Source organism: Orbicella franksi, chromosome 13 (genome assembly GCF_964199315.1).
Source record: "Orbicella franksi chromosome 13, jaOrbFran1.1, whole genome shotgun sequence".
Classification (NCBI taxonomy): domain Eukaryota; kingdom Metazoa; phylum Cnidaria; class Anthozoa; order Scleractinia; family Merulinidae; genus Orbicella; species Orbicella franksi.
In genome coordinates, this window is record NC_138157.1 from 1,687,987 (window position 1) to 1,707,660 (window position 19,674).

Below are 19,674 nucleotides of genomic sequence, written 5' to 3' on the forward strand. Positions count from 1 at the left end.
ACCATTCTCCCTCTTTTCCGCGAGAGCCACAAATTCGTAATGAGAGACACCGGCGAAAATTTCGATACCGGCTCATAGAAAAGCGTTATTGCTGATCAATACAGTATTCAACAAAGAAGAATAGAAGTATAAACGTAAACCTGAATATGACATAGTTTATTACAAGCTAGCAAAAAGCCCAACTGAGATGACAAGATGGTATGGTGATATGTAGGGTTACTAAGAAAGGATTTATTCCCTAAAGTAAAGTTTCAAATTTCATGTACAAAGACAATGCCTTACTTCGATTTTTGGGACGCTCATTCAGTTCAGTCACGATTGTTATTGTTGACTGAAGAGACTTTTGCCTTTAGACACCTGGTGGTATATTTTCATACCAGCTGGCTATTAAGTAATTTAGAAAAGATTTTCTACAAGTCAGAGCTCCACTGCCTAAGATAAACCAGGATTGAATTTATTTGTAAGCGATATTTATACAGGCAAGTCCACATTCAAAAGGAAGTGATGATTAAGACTAATGGTTCATTAAAACTGAAATTCACCTGTTGCTGTAGAGATCTAATAGTACTGTCATCGTCATTTCGGTAATATCAACAAGATTACAAGTCCGATAATTCTTTTTTGTTTGAATTTGCATTTTCATTTATGCAGAGATTTTAAATTTCAAAATATTTCTGAAAATTTAAGAAACGCACACAACTGGTTCATTAATACATTGCCTTAGTTTGAGTCTCGTTTTGCCGTTCTATGGCCTTCGATTGAGAAGTTAATGCGGAAAAGTGCGGGTTCAGGAAATAAAATGAGACTATCAAAAAGAAAAAAGAGAAAAAAAAAAAGCACGAGCATTAATTAACCAGCTGTCTTTGAGAAGAATGGTATATCGCTTTGATAGAAACCTTAATTTTTGTCTTTCTTTCTTTTTTTTTTTTGCTGGAATGTTTCTGGAATAATTCTGAGGTATCGAGAGAACAAAAAGAGCTTTTTTAAGTCACCTTGTTTTTTTTTAAAGTTAATTAAATGTCGATCCCGAAAGCTTCTGTTGCCAGTTCTCAGATACGCAAACAGCGTGGGACGAGTTCTACAGGAAAACGAAAGCTTTAAATCTTGATGTACATCTTCTTGTTCCTGTTCGCCTACACACATAAGTATCTTCATGCCGGTAGTTTGCCTATCAACACAAGACTCTCCTGCTAACCAGTTGCTCCATTTAATAGATTTAATTATTGTAATTTCGGAGGGCCACGTGTTTGTTAGCTTTTTGATTTGCTGTTAAGTGAAATAAAGTCTCTGCTACTACTACTATTATCTTGATCCCTGGCTTGAATTTTTATTAGTATCTTCAGTTTCCTTCTGTTCAGTCCGATCCTAGGCTAGGCTTGAATACGCAGAGTTTAATTTACACACGAATTTGACCGACAAAACAGATGGGAAAATACTTACCTTAAGGTTATTGTTTCGAGTCACAACTAAATTTAACGACTTTGTTGACCAAGATTTAGCGGCTATTTAGTTAGGCATTTCTTACGCTTTTAAACTGATTTTGATTATCAAGACCAAAACGTCTTTGTGACATTTATAGTTTGGGAGTACGGTGAAGTTAAAATTAGCGACAGCGATCATGATAATCGATTTAGTCGTCGCCAAAAATAGTAACATCTCCTTTTCCTTGCTATAGTTTACTATGCTAAACATCAAATCGATAAACGGGTCAGTATTTCAATCTTCATTTTCATTGTCAAAATAGAATCAGCTCACAGGCTTATAGCACCGGATGAAATGCAAACAAAAATTGAAACCTATAATATCTAAACCCGATTCTAAATTTACTTTCAATTCAAATTGTGGGTTGTTCTAAAGCGCGCGTGATCTTTACACAAAGAATAGTGTGGGCATCACATTTGGATGTGAATTTAAGCATGTATATTGATAATCGGCTTTTAGTTACACTCATCTGTGTATTCATGTTTGAATCAATTAATAGAGCATTGAATCGATCTGTAAGGTATTTCACGCTTAAATAAAAACAAAGCCAAAGTATAACAAAAACCGAATCAACCACAACCCCTACGAGCCATCCTTACTATGAAATTTGACGGCACAAAAGTAGTAAAGTAATAACAAAACTTGGTCAACGTTTGAAATCTGAGAAATTGTAGACATGATCAAACATTGTTTTTCTATTAAAGCAGTGGTATTATAATTAATGGTTAAGTATTGAGGAATACTTTTAAGTTTTCTTAGTCCTCCGTTTTACCGAAAAAAAACCTCGCGGAACAGCTTCCACTGAAATAAAATAGTCTTTTTTATGTGCCAAGTTAAAGAGCAACTGAAATATCTACCCATGTTAATTTCTAGTTATCAGTTAAATTCGCCTGTGGTTTCTAGCAAGTAGAGGCAGCATTTAGTCATTTGATATACATTTTACTAATAGAGCAAGACATAGCATATCGTGTCACAAAAAGCCGAATATGACATAGATTTAAGTGCCGGTCTTTAACGAGGCGTGAGAGGAAACGAAACAACTGATATAGTTCCACTTATAACTATTATCACTGCCCTAGGGAATATATGCCGAATATATTGCCTAACAGATAAATCCCATATTAACTTTTGGTTTATTTCCTCTCGATTGCAGTAATTTGGCCGCTATTTATTTTACTACTGGTTGTATGCATGCAAAGGGGTCAAATTTCTATTTCCCGTGAAGTTTCCGAGGGTATCTGTACCTTTCAGTTTTGCTTTGCCAGTTAGGTAATTACGCAGCTCTCAAAGTGATTAACTAAACAGAGGGATAACTTCATTTAAGAGGATTTTAGGGCTCTCTGATCTTTCAAACAAACACTGTTGTTTTAGTAAAGCCTTCTGCATTTTCATTTAATATTCCAAATCAGTGTTACTTCTTCGACTTTACAAAAACAATGATAAAAATGTTTAAAATTTCTTTCTAAAACTCCAATTCGGTATTTTTGGGGGCTAACGTTGAATCCGTGAGCCCCACTTACATTGCACATTTTCTAGCGCAGGATTTTAGTCATATCCTGCACGTGTTTCTTGTGGGTGTTTTGTTATCCACATCCTAGTTTCATCTTTCTTCCAAGTTTCATCTTTATATCTGGTAGTTTAATCCTGTCGAAGTCTCACTAGCAGACCAAACCTGTCGATTAATAAACTCTGTCAGACAAGATTAGTTGTTGCTGCGTGCTGCCGACAAGTCTTCTAATTCTAAAATTTCAGTCAACAATTTTCCATCAAATTTAAGTCCAAGCCACAAGCTTTTCTCATGGTATGAATAGCCCAATTTCGATATATTAAAATTCAGCCTAAAACAAGAGACCTCAGCACGAGGCGCCGGAAAATAAATACAGAGTTTTCCGGGTTTCTTCCCCGGAGCTTCAAGCTGAGGTCTATTGTTTTAGGCTGAATTTTAATATATCGAAATTGGTCTATTGTTCTAGCAAAATGGAGAAATCACTTCACCTTTTAGTATAAATCTGAAATTAATTCTCTTGTTTCCAAAACAAATGTCTGGATAGAACATTCCCAACGTTTTGTTCTGTACTGGTTTGCCAACCACCACGCAGAAATAAATCTTTACTTAAGCATAGAATTTCTTTCATTTAGGAAGTTTAACTCATTTAATGACTAACCCATTAGAGTCTTATTAGATGTGTTAATGTATCTTTAGTTTGAAAATTGGTTGTCTTTGTAATTGCTTACAGTCCAGCTGATCTCATAAGTGGCACTTTTTCGAGATTCAGAGGACAAAGTCAAGACTGAACCCGAAGTAATTCCTTAGGGATTTGAAACTCATTTTAGTTAAAAGATGGTAGATCCGAGTTTTGATGGAAATTTTGCAAAAGATAAAAATATAGACTTTCTAGAGGAAAAACTCTTAAATGTGAAGGAGATCATTACTTGAATTGATCTTCATTTGATGAGCCAAATAGTCTGGAAAACTAGACTTCACATATATATAGCTAGAAATCTGAAGAAAAACTTAGGTGTTGCAGGAAAATGCTCATTTTATCCCCATAGTGTTCATGCTACAATTTCCAAATAGTTGCCCAAAGACATATGATAGACTAAAATAAAACAGTGATAAAAACGTTTCAGGGTCAATCACCCACGTTTAGAATTCTCGTGCATTTCCGAAGCTCCTTCCCGCACCCCCAGCGTTTACCTTAAATGAACTCTTGTGCATCTGGTGCTGGTAAGATAATGACCCTTGAAACGCGGAATGATATCGAGATAACTCGTCAATAGTCAGCGTCAGTTTTGGTTAAGTACTGACAGCAAGGGTGTGAGTTGGTGGACGTTTGACGTTAAAAGAAAATTTTGAACACGTTCTCAGAAGCGAACGAGAACATTAAATTACAGAGATCAACGATTTCTTTCCAAGGCTGGCTTTTCACATCAGACTTAAACAAAATATGACTAACATAAATAAAGTTAATTATGATAATTACAGATATTGTCTCTTGAGGAACATTTGAGTGAGTAACTTCCTTGTACTTCATGCTGTTAAGAAGAAGCAAGATCAATCACTTTCGTGAACGAAGCATACAATAGCCAAATGGTTTTTGTTGTTTTAAGGTATTATTTAACTTAATGGCATAAAAGGTGATTATTTGCAGAAATCATTTGTAAACGGTAGTACAATATCTAAAGACGCGTAAAGAAATCAAAGGTTTTGACTTACAATTTTTGTTACCACTATCTGTAAGACACGATTTTTTATTTGAATGAGAAAATTTAGATAAATTTGACCTATACACTATTTTTTTTGACGTCTTTCAGCGACGCAAACATGGTAGAACATAAAACACGAGTCGCCCATTCCGTTTTGTCATAATTGCTCTTTGTGTCTGGTTATCAAGGGCCGTAATGATCTACTTTGATATGCAAGCACATGCTAAGAACAAGGAAGCGAAAGGTTGATTTATTCCGTGGCCATGTGATATTAAGTGCTGGGACAAAATAACGAGGAGGAAGCTACAAAAGAAACCTTCATTTTTCTTTGTTCGTTAATTTATCATCTCACTAATTCCCCATTAAGGAAGCGATTTTATCGCAAATGAAGACGCCACGCGTACTCCTACAGCAAGGCTTGACCGATAACGCTGGCAGAATCAAGCGCATAAAAGGCTGCCTTTGGTGCCACAACGACATCAATAATTTTTTTGACTCACGGATTTGTTGAAAACCCTCTTTGTAAGGAAAAAGCTAGATTTATAAATCGAAATGAGTACAAAACTCTCTTGGATTCTCTTAACGTTTATGCTCTGTTCTCTTGTAACTTGGGGAAGCGCCTTCACCCCAGGAGCAGGGAAACCTCAGGTGGGAAGACGAGAAATACCGCCAAGACCTAACACCGAACAGGTTTGTTGTAAACATGTAGTTTAAAAGAACATACTTAAGACGTTAGATTTTCTTCCATCTGAATGAGCGTGATACGGTTTACAACTAAGTCTTTTGCTCTTAAAACGACTACTCAACTTTCACTCTTATGATGCCATATTCTTTTATGAACTGTAATTACACTGCATCCAAACGTAACGAGTTTCTTTAGTAAATCGTTTTCTTATTTGATGAATGATCTTCTTGACTTGACGTCTCATGGCCAATAAGAGGCATCATTATCAGGTGACATTTTGGAATAATGCCAAGCTTACAACAAGAAGAACTTTTATGGATGAATTGTTCTCTTAGCGTTTAAAGTTGCAGTTCGATACAAGCATTCGTGTTCCAAATTCAAGTTATAAAGTTACTTTAAAATTTCTTTAGAGTTTAAGAAACCACAAAACTGCCACCTTTTATGACTATGGCATGACACCTGACCACTTTAGTGTTCAAGGTCATTTTTCTCTGTCATAAGTTTTCATCGTGTTTCTTAAGATATGCAGCCTGGCTCCCGAGGGGGGGGGGGGGGGGAATCCCATATAAAAAGGACGGGGTACTCCTCGAAGATTTTGAGGCATAAGAGGTACCCAGATCTTGTTTTGAGAGCATGGCTTGAAATTTTTTCACCCCTAAGACATGCCAATTATAAGACAACAATTATATGCCAATTATAAGACATCTCCTAAGTTTGATATTTTTTTCGCCTCAATACTGTAAAAGGCACCGCGGAGGTTCCCGCTCTGTACTTTTTGAGGAGGAACACCTTAAGCTTGTGCTGATGCTGTTGTTTTGGTTTTGCCGCTTTTTTTTTCAGCAGGAAAACTTCTTAACAGCACTCTGTGAGAAAGTTCGGCCCTGCGCAGAAAACAACAGAAAACGAAGTCTCGATCGTGAAGCTCAACCTGCAAGGGATGCTGGATCCCTCACTGGATATTAGATAGCCGGACGTTTGATAAAGACAAGATTACACTATTTTCACAGCGTTTCTGTAAAAGAAGAAAAATATATTATATTTCACTAATTATGTTCGCGCTTGTATTTTCGTAAACTTGATAATGTAACTGGCATTATAAAACTTTTAGAAATCAATTATGAGTAAGTTAAACGCTATTTTTGTAACTGAAACGTGAAAATAAACGATCAGTACTGCCTTAAATGCATTTTATTCACATTGGAATGACTGAAGATACAAAAGTTTTCATAAAAGAATGCATGACTTGGGGGCATAAGATCCCAGAGGAAGGCTGAACAATCGACCTGAAACTAATAATAAGTCAACATTACTGAGAGTAACCAGTCTAAACCGGTAACATTCCCAACAGACTACGGTTTACTGAGTCACTAGTTTACTGTCCAAGGAAAACAAGGTACAATAATTTACCGCATTTCGCACATCAAATTACTTCCTTCTTTGTTTTTAATCGCCAGAATTATAAGTGGCTCTTCGATAAGAAAGATTTCAATAAAACCCATTTAATAAGATCATCTTTGAGCCATAAAACTCTGGTCGTATTTAAAGTGATTCCCAAAATAAGAAAGTGACCGATTAAGCTAAACACAATGTAGCTAACACTGATTGAAGTAATACGGGGGTTGCCTTAATTAAGCTCCGTTTTTTTTTCTTAATTAAGCTCTTAAGACTTTTCAAAAACCACGAAATTAAGATGCCCAGCTACGCATACAATATTGAACCCCTTCTTTTAAACAACAAAATTGCATCTGAATCCGAGTTCCTGAAAATAGTCAGAACCTATTAGAGTGACTTTTAGGCCAGATTGGATTCAACTATAAGGTGAAAAATGTATCAAACAAAGCTTGACGTGAAACTCTGTTTATTTTGCAGTGTTAAAAGTGGCAACAGTCATCATAAGAAATGTTCGCAACGTACGCGCTGAGTCATGGACCATGTCCGACGACTGCCTACTACCAGGCCTACTACTATGGCAACACTAGCGGACTGAGCTTGGTAATGATTCAATAACCTCCACTTGGAATATAGGTAAGTTATAGAAATTCTGTATCTGAATTTTAGTCACGGTTTTGACGGTTACTTAACGTACTTTAAGTGTATTAAGTGTATTAGTTCCGGAATGATTTTGGCTGGAAGAAATTTAGGTTCCCTCGTGCTTGTACCTGGCGTTTTCACCTCATGGACCCACGAAGTATTTTTACAATGCCGTGATGAAAAAAGAAAAAAGTATAAAAAGGTGGTGTCAATTTGTTGACAGGACGCTGACTTGCTTTTATCATGTGAATATGTGTATTTCTTTTCAAACAAAATATATTTGATATATTTGTATACACTGCACGTACAAGGAAATTAAGCGTCTCTGATTAACATTAACATTCTTCGGTTTGCAATTGGCGACTATCTACTAATACATATACAAATCTTATTGGCCAAGCGCCATGCAGGGCCGCGCTGTAGGATACCGGCCAGAGTTCTCGGCTGTACGGTGGGACCGGGCTAGTCTGATATTCCCAACACAGTTTTACGCAAGCTTGGTTAATAAAATATATATTAGATGACAAAATACGTTTGGAGAAATATTCCCACGACCACGGACTGGCACGAAAAGACACCGTAAACTCCAAGCCTACAATTCTGATTGAAGAAGAAGAGGAAAAGAAATTGGAAAAAAAGTAAAATAATTTTCATTTGGAAGTATAATTCTGTTGGAAAAAGAAGCCTCAAAACTTTAAGGAAATCTAGCGCCTGATCATTCGGGGCGGTGTCCGGTCCGATACTTGGAAGATATTAGGCCATTAATAGAGAAACTTAACTTAGTCGATTAATAGAAAAAATACCGTCCATGGGTGAGTGCACCGTTGGCGAAAAGTTTCATCTCATACATTCTCAAAGACCACGTCCAGCTGTCACGTTAAGATCTCACAACGCTAAGAATTAACATACCGCTGAAAAACAAAAGGGAAACTGCCTCGAAGCTGGCACGGAGTCGTCAAACACAGCAAATAATTCGTCTTTTTTTTTTTTTTATCTCTGCGTTATTAGGTTGTTAAGGCTATCGGAAAGGACTATGCAAACTACAAAGCCACAAACTTAGTAAAAACTTAGATTTAGGAGTCAGTCCTAAATGAGTATGTTAGCTTTACTTCGTCTTTCAGACACGTTTTATCTCGTCGTTCCGAAACATTTTTTTATTCCGCTTATATTTTCCCCTCGGATATAAGTCACCCTGTTTATAAGCCCAATCAAAACCCCTTATGAAGTTATATAAGCCCAGGGCTTCAACGTGGGATTTTACGGTAATGTATTATTTAAGGTGGCTCAAAACAGTTTCCAGCCCTTAGATTTTGATGGGTCATTATAACCGCTCTTCATCACTTGCTGCTACAAACATGGTATCAAAAACCTGCCCAATCATTGGTTAACAGGTTGTTATCATTTTCGTGGTACAATATGTTACCATAACAACAGTAGGACCTGCTAAAAACATCCTTAATTACAGCTTCAGGGGCTTATAATTCAAAAATGGTACGGTGAGTTTTTTTTCTTACTATCAAATTTAAATAAGCATGAAAAGAGTCAACTTTTGGCAAAGTTTTAAAAAACATCTTTACATAGGGTTCTGAGCCACCTTAAAGTTTTGAAAATTTAAGGCGGCTCTGAACCCTATGTGCAGAATTTTTTAAAACTTTGCCAAAAGTTGAGTCTTATCATGCTTATTAAATTTTGGTGACATAAAAAAAATTTCACCGTGCCGTTTTTAAATTATGAGCCCCTAAAGCTGTAATTGAGGGTGTATTTAGTAGGTCATACTGTTGTTATGGTAACCTATTGTGTCACAAAAATAAAAACAACGTGTTCACCAATGATTGGACAGTTTTGTAAAACCATTATTGTTGCATCAAATGATAAAGAGTGGTTATTATGATATCAAAATCTAAGTGCTGGAAACTGCGTTGAGCCACCACATGCATAAAGCAGACTTTCTAAGAACTTTAACAAGAAACATACTAAGAACAAAACGTGAATGTGGTTAGAGGAACATCTCGAATAATAGATGCTTACACCTTTTCCTCAGCTTAAGATATTGGGTTGCATTTGGTAACAAACATCCCTAGATGCGGCTGGAACAAGCACTATAAAATTAGTAAAGTGGCAAGTGTGAGGGTCATATCTTGTAGAATAAACAAATATTTATAACATCCGAAGTCTTACCAACATTTTTATGCTACAACCTTCTAAAAAATTTCTTCACTGCGATTTGTATATGTTATGGATGCGAAGATTTATCTTGACTACGAAAGATATTTGGAAATTCTCTCATAGTTATAAACCGTTCGCGTAAGATCTTGTTATTTCGTTATTAGAGTTGTGAGTTCGAAATAATTTTCAAACATCACAAGTAGTGTTGCTGATCCTTAAGGTGGCCGAACACAGTTTTCCCGCGCGCTTTTGCTGATGCAATTCAGCGCGCACACGAGGATTGCAAAAAACCGCAAACATGCCGTCAACAGAGCGATCATTTTATTTCCTCAACACCTGCATTATCTGTGCCATTTTTCTCTATTAGTAGTGTATTCATGGCTTTAGTCTTTTATTACAAAGATCGGTTAGAAAGGTAAACGATGCAAAGAACCCAGCAATTCTCAGCTTTTTCTTTGTTACCGAAAGAACCCAGTTAAGTGCAGCGCATGCGCAGTTGCTCGAAAAACCGATTGCTTTTGCAGAAACTTGCCGATTTCTAGCGATCCAGTCGTTAGAATTTCAAGAAATTTGGTGAATAAAAATAGTTCAGAAACCAAGTGAATGATCTACCACAAAAAATCTGAATTTTGACATAGGGAATTTTTAATAATACAGAACATGCAATGAAAACGATTTACGGCTAATTGCGAAAATCGTCTACGTCAAAATTTTATTAGACCAGTGTTGACAGAAGGGATTTAATGTCAATTCGTAGTGGGCAAATGATGAAAAAAATCTAACGACTGGATTTTTTTAAAAATAAACAAAAACCATTTTAAGCCTTGTTTTTAACCAGTCCCGTTGCCATGGCAACAGCACACACCTTAGCCAAAATGCGAGAATAAACCCTTCTGTGGTTAACCTTGACTCTTGCAGAAAAACGGGCGCCAAAGCATAAACAGTTTAAAAGTAATGGTGAATTAGGCAAAGGCACTTGAAAACTGTGTTCGGCCACTTCAATTGCTCGAGTTTTCTTACGTTTTCGCAAGACATTCATTACATGATTTAGAAAAAACGAACGCGCGTTCGCTAATTTTCACTGCAGTGCAATTAAACATAAACAATAAGTCAGCATGCTCTCAGCCACTCACAATAAAGTAATTTTCTCAGTTATATAATAAACAATATCACAAACTTAGCTAGTTCATTAATGATGAGGTGCCTTTTTCAGAAGTACCGATTGATTTTCGTTACATGGCCAATATATTATCACCACCACCATTTACGTAAAACATTTGGGTATAGCCTCAAGCGTAAGAAAATGAACGTAAGAAACCCGTATGGAAAGATGCACGGGAGAAAATGAGACGATATAAGTATTTAGACGCACAAGGGGTATGAAGGGTTGGAAACGAAACGAAAGTCGCAACCCTTAACCCAACTTAAGAGAATGTGAGTGAAGATCATCACATATTATGCCCGGCGACGAGACCAACCATTAGCAATATCGTAACACCCATGCCCTGCAGCACGTGCGATAAATCTGATATCTGCTCTTGGGATGCTTTTCTTTCATCTACTTTGAACTTTATTTTCAAAAATGGATTACGAATAATTGAGCGTATTTAAATTAAATGTACATTTTAATTTCCGTCGAGTTACTCAAGATGTCATTTCCTTTATCTTTTGCAATAACTGGCCAGTGATTAAAGGGAGCCGCTAGTAGGTGATAGTCATAATATTAATGTAAGTATTTTTTCCCCTTCCGTTCAGTTATCTCTGGTTTATCCATTTACTGCTTGACCTTTCTCTCCTATGCGAATGATAAGCAAACTACTTTTGTCTCCCTGGCTTTATTCCAAAGAAGGTACATTTTGAGCACTTCGGCTTATCTGTTTTCTTTGTCACCTTACCCCTCAATATTTCATTTTTCTATGCACAAGCACACAGGTAATAGTGCCCTTTCGTCCTCTCAAGCAGGTCTCACTTTCAACGCACGTCCTAATAACAATAATCACACTTTCTTCACGTTATTTGAACTCTCATTATCCTTGAATGGTTCTTTAATTATGAACTTCCAAAGCTGTGATCAACAAAGTCAGCGTTAAGGAGAAACACTCTAACAACATTTGTGTCATTAAATCATTGGTTTCCAAAGTATAAGGAAAAAATTATTTTCTTTAGATTCAATCGCTCGTTAAAAATGTTATCAAAGATGAAGCCACGTGACCGTGACATTCTTCTCAACCATACTTCATGCAATGTGTTCAATGTGAGGACTAAAAGACAAAGAACGAGGGAGTCAAAACATCGCCTGAATTATGTATCGGTAAATCCGTGCATAGACGGGATGATAACGATTAAACCCAGCAAAATTCTCAGATCTTGATAGAAGAATGTTATAAATGTTACGAACGCGAATTAAAAGCTTGCTTTCGTTTTATAGAGAGCTAAGATGTTTTTCAAACCCTCACTGTAAATAAGTAAACCGTTCGTTCATTCGTTCGTATGCTGATAGAAAAATGAGAAGAGAGATCATGTGCTAAGTCATGTATTTTAAATGCTTTTTTCTTAATCTCCCCGTGGCGTGTACTTTGAGTTTTGCATTCTAGCCTCAGTATATGCAGGTACGTTAGGAGTAAATGTTAAAAATACAAGAGGGAGTCGCAATGTGGAAAGTTTATAACAGTAACTTCAAAGTTAGTTTCGGATCTGAAAGGAAATATCTAGGCAAAGAAATGTTAGTACAAAAGCGATCACTTCACTTGTCAGATGCGGAAAAAATAACAGAAATTAAAAGTAATGTTAATTTACAATTTTATAAATTTACAAATTTGGTTATGTTTCGTCTCAACTTTACACTCTAAAACGGAGAACTACAAAATTTAAAAGAACTGTTTATTAGAGCACATGTGTATTATTGGTCTCTTGCTGTCACGAGGAATTCATGGCAATTACTTTAAACCTTTCAGTGCAATACCAAGTCTATTGTTGTTATTTGTGCCAGCGTAGGCGTAAGCGTTATGTAGTTTAATGCCATCAAAAGTAATTAATTGGAGAATAAATTTGCTTTTGTAAATGGAATACAATATATCTAATGGGTAATTATGCCAAAAAGAAATTTAAAAAACAGCTACTGATCTGTCTGTCCTTTTTTACAAGTCCTATACATTAAAATCATAAATTTGAAAGCAGACAAATCGGAAAAAGACATTATTTTGTTACATCTTTCTTAATGCAAACGTGACATGAGACACCTAAGTAGGCTTTCCGTTTTTTTTTTGCAATTACTCCGGCCTTATCGCTCGATATTAAAGGTCCACAGTGTTTCTTTGTCATCAACTAGGAAGCAAATTGGCAAAGTAAATCTTGGGGCGATGTGATATTAAGTGCGGGGGATAAAATAGCGTATGAGGAGGAAACTGCGAAAGAAACTTCATTTGCCTTTTGTTCATAAATTGATTATCTCACATTATTTCCCATTAAGGAAGCATTTCATCTCAAGGGAAATCACCATTGACCATTATCAGCCTCCACTATGCCCAAACCTATAAAAGGCAACCCTTTATGCTATGTAGAGATCAACAAATTCTCTAAAACAGCCTTTCTTAATTAAGGGATCAAAAACTCTCGCGAGGAAACGGCTACGGAGTTTTATAAGTGGATCAAAATGAACACAGCACTATCTTGGATTCTCCTGGGCTTCTTCGTGTGTTTTCTTTTAACTTCGGGCAGCGCGTTCACGCCAGGAGCTGGAGGGCAAAGGGTTGGCAAGAGGGGAAGCGAAATGGAACTCAGCGATGACCAGGTATGCTAAGTTGCGTAACATGCCGACCAGATTAGTGCCGATTTCATATTCTCCAGTCAGAATTAGCCGTGAGATGCAACAATAAACGAAATCTTTTATACCACAAACAACTATGATTCCTTTTTTTACTGCCTTGTCATTTGCTCCATACAATTTTCTCCTCCTCCTCTTGCAGTTTCAAAATTAAATTTCCTAAAGTACTTCAGTCACTAAATGTTTTCATAGCACTAGAATCCAGTGTTATCAATGAAATTGTTAGTTCATGAACGACAACACATTGTTTTGCGGCCAGAACAGGTCGCCCTTATGCTATAATTGGTTTAAATCTAATATGTAACGTGTAGCGTTATGCAGTATTTTTTTTGGTATTAATTGTGTTCATCGTTTTGCTCGTTATTTGAATTGGAGGTAATGAATCTCTATCAATGTTAAGCACAAGAGGGGGGTGGGGAGAGACCTTGGGCATGTGTGGGGCATTTAACTTTTCAGTATATTTTTTGGTAAAAACCCCACAGTAGGGCCCGAAAAATGAGTAAAATCAGATCAAATATCTCTACCTTAGCGTAGTGCCGTAGCATGTTGCCTTGCAGGCATCCATTCAATTCAAGATAGCATAATGTCTTGCTGTCAATTAGCCTGCGAGCAGGCTCACCTTTGGTTCACGCGCGCGAGCGGCGAAGAGCAAAGCGATGCGGCGGGAAGGAGTCTGGTGAAGAGGTGCCAAGAAAGTGAGCCTGCCTTGATCTCTGTAATGTTTTCATTTCTGTTTCGCCTGAGCGAAATGAAATGCCATTGGTCGAAAAGAGGGAAAGGCGAGCAAACTGTCAATTAATTTAAGTAATCTTGAACTTATTTTTTAACTAGCTAAAAAATATATTTTTAGTCATTAACTATCTATATATTTTATATAATACTAGTATTTTATATTTTATATTTTATATTTGTATTTATGTTAGTGTCCCCAATTAGTTATCTTTAGCTAAATACTCCGACACTCAAATAAAGTTTATGTATGTATGTATGTATGTAATCTATTATGTTTGATGAGGAGCGATTTAATAGATCCCCATGGAGTCGGTAATTAACCGCACGTCTCACAATAAAAAATAAGTCGTCCAGATTTGGAGTCAGAGGAAGAGTTGAGTGCGTGTATTACTGATGATTTAACACGTTTAAGAGTCTATTTCTAGTTCAATTTTAAACTAGCTAAAGAGGGAGGAGGAAATAGCAGTTGAAAGTATGTTAATGAATTAAGTCTTACTTGTCGTATTGCTGATTGCATATGGAAAGAGTTAACTATTACAAACGTATGTCACTGCAAGCGGGCAACGAAACAACACGAAGGCGTTTGCCCGTTTACCAGCAAAGACCAGACTGCCAAATCAAGATCACTCGGAATCAAGTGTGTGTCCTGGCCAGACATACACTGTGACGGTTTTTTCTTCGACAAAACTTTATCAACGTCGGATATCGCGCCTGCAAGTTGTTATGAAGAAGATTTACAATTTTCCCGAGAAATCTGAGCTGCCAAATTTAATACTTGCGGTGAAAATTAATTGACTTATTCTTTTCTGCGGTTTCCGGGCTGGAAATAAAAAATTTGCAGAGATCAGACCAGGCTCACTTTCTCGTCTCGCGGCTTCGCCGCTCGATTTCGCGCTCCCGGCTACGCCGCGCGCTCTTGCTCCAACATGAGCCTGCTTACAGGCTCACGTGCACCGCTCGATTTCGCGCTCGCGGCTACGCCGCGCCCTCTTGTTCAAACGTGAGCCTACTCGCAGGCTAGCTGTCAATGCATGGAAAATATTAGAATCCCACCGCTTCATTCTATGACGAAAAGGGAACTATAAATTAAAAATCCGCGCAATCTCCGCGAAGTGAGGTGTTTCATCAATTTATATTGAGAGTGAGGCGCGGCGGCCTCATGGTTAGTGCGCTCGTCTCTGGATCGAACGGTCCGGGTGGGAGCCCTGGCCGAGGATATTGCGTTGTGTTCTTGGGCAAGACACTTTACTCTCACAGTGCCTCTCTCCACCCAGGTGTATAAATGGGTACCGGCGAATTTAATGCTGGGGGTAACCCTACGATGGACTAATATCCTATCCAGGGGGTATAGAAATACTCCTAGTCGCTTCATGCTACTGAAACCGGGATAAGCTCCGGTCTTGATGGGCCACTTGGCTCGTATGCAGACTTAACCACATTGAAAGTGAATAGTGAGAAGTAGTTGTTCCATTCGTTGAAAAACAAGTGCTTCCAACAAGTGGTTCCATTCGTCCTCACAAAAATATCAAACGTCGCCACCCTAGGGCCCAGCCGGACAGTTAGGCAAATTTCCGAGGGTGGGAAAGGCAATCAGAGTCAAATGCCCCACGTATGCCCGATGTCTCCCTCCCTCAGACTTAACATTGATAGACGCATAACTGCTGCCGCGCACGTTCTTTTTTTCCCACGTGGCAGGAAAAGAACGCCTGAACGCATGTTGCTATCAACATCGCTACGATTTCTCATAATTATGCCGCAACTTACGGCCAAAAACTGAAGAATTTAGTTTAAGTTTCGTTAAACGTTTTTTTTTTTTTTTTTTTTTTTCGGAGAAGAATTTAATCTGATTTTCGTTTAACGTTTCTCTCTAGCAGGACTACATAAGAGAATTCTGTAACAAAGTCCGCCCGTGTCCGAACGACTACAGAAGAGAGAGTTTTCTACGTGCCGCTCAACTAGCAAGGGACGAAGACTTCTGACCTGTTGGCCCCGTTTTCTCGCAAATACCGGACATTAATGCACTGTAGTTTACATTTTACAAATTTTGATAAAGATACATGTCATTATCAGCAAATATGTATGTTCATAAGTTTTGACTTTGTTTAATTGACTAATTGTAATGTCATTGCGCGGATCAACGTTGAACCTGTTAAACTGGCTTAATGAATTCTTTTTGAATCGTGCAAAGGAAAGAAAATTAGTCTATATACGGATAGAGCAATAAAATGGGAAATAAAGCAATTCCTTTACTAAACCAGCTAACATAAATTAGTAGCTTTATTTAGATCTAGCGAAAGGCTATTAAAATTATCATCATCATCATCATCATCATCATTATGAGGTAAGCAGAAAACTTAAAAATATATCAACAGAACAAACAAAGAGAGAATGAAGGGGTAAGCGAGGTCATATTCCTAAGGTGATCGCTTTCAGGTTATTTTTTGATGTGGTATCGATCCAGTCCTCCCACTGATGATATTACCACCCGCGCTGCATCGATGTCTTCCTGAAGGAAGCTTGTAAAGCTGCTTGTGCTGTCCACGTGACTAAATTTTGCAATACAAGAAGGGCTATTGGGGAGTGTTCTCAAAAGAACTTGAGAAGGAACCTTGGAAATAAGACCTATATGGAGAATTGACTCTCTTGCCCTTTGTCCTCTCTTGAGCGAACGAATTATCCCTGAAAATTTAAATTGGGAAAAACCTACTTGTCAATTACAATTGCCCCTTGTTATAATTGAAGTGCTATTGAAAGTTTTAGCATCCCAGAGTAAACCCCTCCTTGCCGGGAATTAAAAGAAGGTGGTAACTTTCTCACTCATATATCAGTAGTTTTGCAATCATGACTTACGAACTTGCTGTGCAGTTTTAAAGCGTATTGAATTGTTGTTTGTCCATCTATTTCGACTGAGCAAAAGCGAAGTAGATCTTTAATTTCCCTTTTCTTACTGTCATTTCAGCGTATAAGCCAGCGGTTTGAGGCATGTTCGTTATAACACTGTTTTCAATGCTACGCGACCTAAGAAATCAAAACGCATTTTTCTAATAGACCTCCGTCAATCAAACAGCGGTACCTTAGATGGAATGCTGGTCTGCTGATGCGGCTTCACGCTCACGACGAAAATTAGTGAAGATAGCTGTGATTTATCGTTACTTGAGCCCAATCAGGCTGGAGTTACTGTCACTGTAAGGTCTTAGGGGGAATTAGAGAATCTGTTGGCGTCTTGCCGACGCTTATCTCCTCTTTGCGTACACCTGTTTATCGTGCTCTCACATTATTAGCTTATAACTCTGCCGCATCGTCCAGCGACGTGGCAGACAAAACAGGACGCGCGCATCGCCTTCTAATTTTCGACCTACGGTCTTTGTCCATTGGATTTGCCACGATCCATTTTAAGGTCAAGGTTTCGGGGAAAAGCGTTTACTTTTTAACCTTACCTTAGTATCCAGACCTCCTAGTTTAATAAAAACTTTGTTGACTCCAGACAAGTAACCAATGGTGATAGAGTCAATATCAAACTTGACTGTTAAAATGAGCTGATAACCTGTGCATGTCTCGAAAAGAACGCAAACATCTTGATCGACTTTGTGTACGCCTCACACATCCTTCATGTAAATCTAGTTTAGATTTGCTCAATTTACTCTTTCATTTGTTTCAGCGGTTAACATACTTGCGATCAATTTGCATGTCTATCAGTGGCATAAGTAAACAGTGACATAGTTCCATCAAAACTTGTGTTAATTTAAAAGCAATCATTTGAAGGAATAAACGAGAGAGGAACAAAAATGTACTTGTCAACAGAGATTATCTTTGCAAATAAATGCGATAAAGTTGCTGTAAACTCTCCCCCGTCCTACAAAATGCACAAAGCACCCTTGGTAACAAGACCAGTACCCATCCCCACCCCCCACCCCCCACAAAAACAGACTGTGAATGAGTACGTACATACGTTCTGTTTACCTGTTTTTGGGGCCGCCGTCCTGGGACTCACACAGGCAGTAAACTACAAGTTCCAGGCTCAAGAGTGTGAGTCCCAGTTCTATGAACATGTGTCCGGTACCCTTAGGGAAAAATAGCATGTAGACACAAGTTGGCCATTTGGTGTTCTTGAAGATCAGCATGTCGAATGAGCGCAGTATTTTGAGAATTTCTGCCCTGGTACTCCTTGCTCATTCTGTTAGACTTCTTAGTTTTCGTACAGGTTTTACATACATGAAATTGCCATCCCTATTGTACACTAGCCATAATGTACTTTCTCAGCCACGGCTCGTTAAGTTTTCGTCCTTTGGAACTGGAAGGAGTGACGTCTGCGTTAGTTAATTTATCGTGGCAAAGACCAACCCGAAAGCCTTAGCTACTTTGGTCACTACCCACATTTACTTTCTATTTATTGCCATTTTTTGTTTCTGTGTTTTTGTTGGTAACATGTAATATTTACTTTTAGTATAAATCTGCTAGCGTTTTATCACGAATGCTGTTCTCTGATTGGCTACGCTACTCACTATCTATTCTGTGATAGATAGTGAGTAGCGTAGCAGTGTGCCCTTGTTAACAAAATGACGGCCGCTTCTTGGCGTTTTCGAAGTGTCTGTGAAGAGGATTTGGATTAAGTTTTGAACGACTAGCAGATTTATACTAAAACAATTAGACTATTCGCTCTTGATTTCTATCGCGCGATAGTTGACTGGGGCTGCGCCCTCGTCAACTATTACGCGATAGAAATCTCGAGCTCATAATCTAGTTGTTTAATAGAATTATTGTAAGGAATAGTGCAAACAATAAAAATCTGAAATCTAAATCTGTCTGTTGTCGATTGTGTCAAGTGTGTGCTAATTCCTGTTTTAAACCCCAATGGGTAGCTGAAAATTGAACGACCCACCCTCAGGCCCTGCCAAGGGCTCAAAAACTGATGGCCCACGCCCTCTTTTTACGTGCATTACATTTTCGGTGGTCGTTTAATAAGGGTAAAGAAAATAGGAAAACCCTCATCGGAATGACCAAAAGGTGGCCGCGACCGCTTAATAGAGGTGCCTAGTTAATAGGGGTTCCATTTACAGTATTTTAATTTTACGGCATTTCAATAATTTCGGGACTTTGATAATTGGCTGCTTAATAAAGGGTGGCCGCTTCATAGGCGACCGCTTAATAGAGGTTCGATTGTATTAGTATACCAAAAATGTACTCCGATAGCAGCATCTGTAATTTTTCCAAACATTGTTTTAACAACTTTCCCAAAACACCCAAATTGTAAGTATGAACAATTTACTTCTTTGTACAGGCCGTATTCTTAATTTTATAAGTTGCTGATTCAAGCAAGATATCTCTTTTCACAGATAAAAATAATCTATTGTCGTGATGATTTTAGAGGTAAAATGCTTGTTCAAAGAAAACTTTTCGTCTAAATCAGTTCAAGTATCTCCAGGAGTAAAAGTGTTTCCACCGAGTATCAAAGCAGAAGTGTTTTAAGCTTTCCTTTCGTTGACCCTCACAAAAAAAAAAAACTGGTCCTGTTAGCAAAATGTTTATTACTGACTTGAATCGTGATAGC

General features: G+C 37.8%; 2 long non-coding RNA genes across 4 annotated transcripts; both read left to right on the plus strand.

The window, feature by feature from the left end:
* The first annotated feature begins 4,673 nt into the window (after nucleotides 1-4,673).
* On the plus strand, nucleotides 4,674-6,812 carry LOC145466115 (uncharacterized). Of its 2 annotated transcripts, none has more exons than XR_014041818.1 (2): nucleotides 4,674-5,379; nucleotides 6,215-6,812. It is a non-coding gene; the product is annotated as an uncharacterized LOC145466115 (long non-coding RNA). The 2 variants fall into 2 exon arrangements; XR_014041819.1 differs by having other exon boundaries at nucleotides 4,681-5,379; nucleotides 6,218-6,812.
* Nucleotides 6,813-12,455: 5,643 nt separating this feature from the next.
* On the plus strand, nucleotides 12,456-18,408 carry LOC145465935 (uncharacterized). Of its 2 annotated transcripts, none has more exons than XR_014041740.1 (2): nucleotides 12,456-13,361; nucleotides 16,001-18,408. It is a non-coding gene; the product is annotated as an uncharacterized LOC145465935 (long non-coding RNA). The 2 variants fall into 2 exon arrangements; XR_014041739.1 differs by having other exon boundaries at nucleotides 12,873-13,361; nucleotides 15,998-18,408.
* Nucleotides 18,409-19,674: the final 1,266 nt, after the last annotated feature.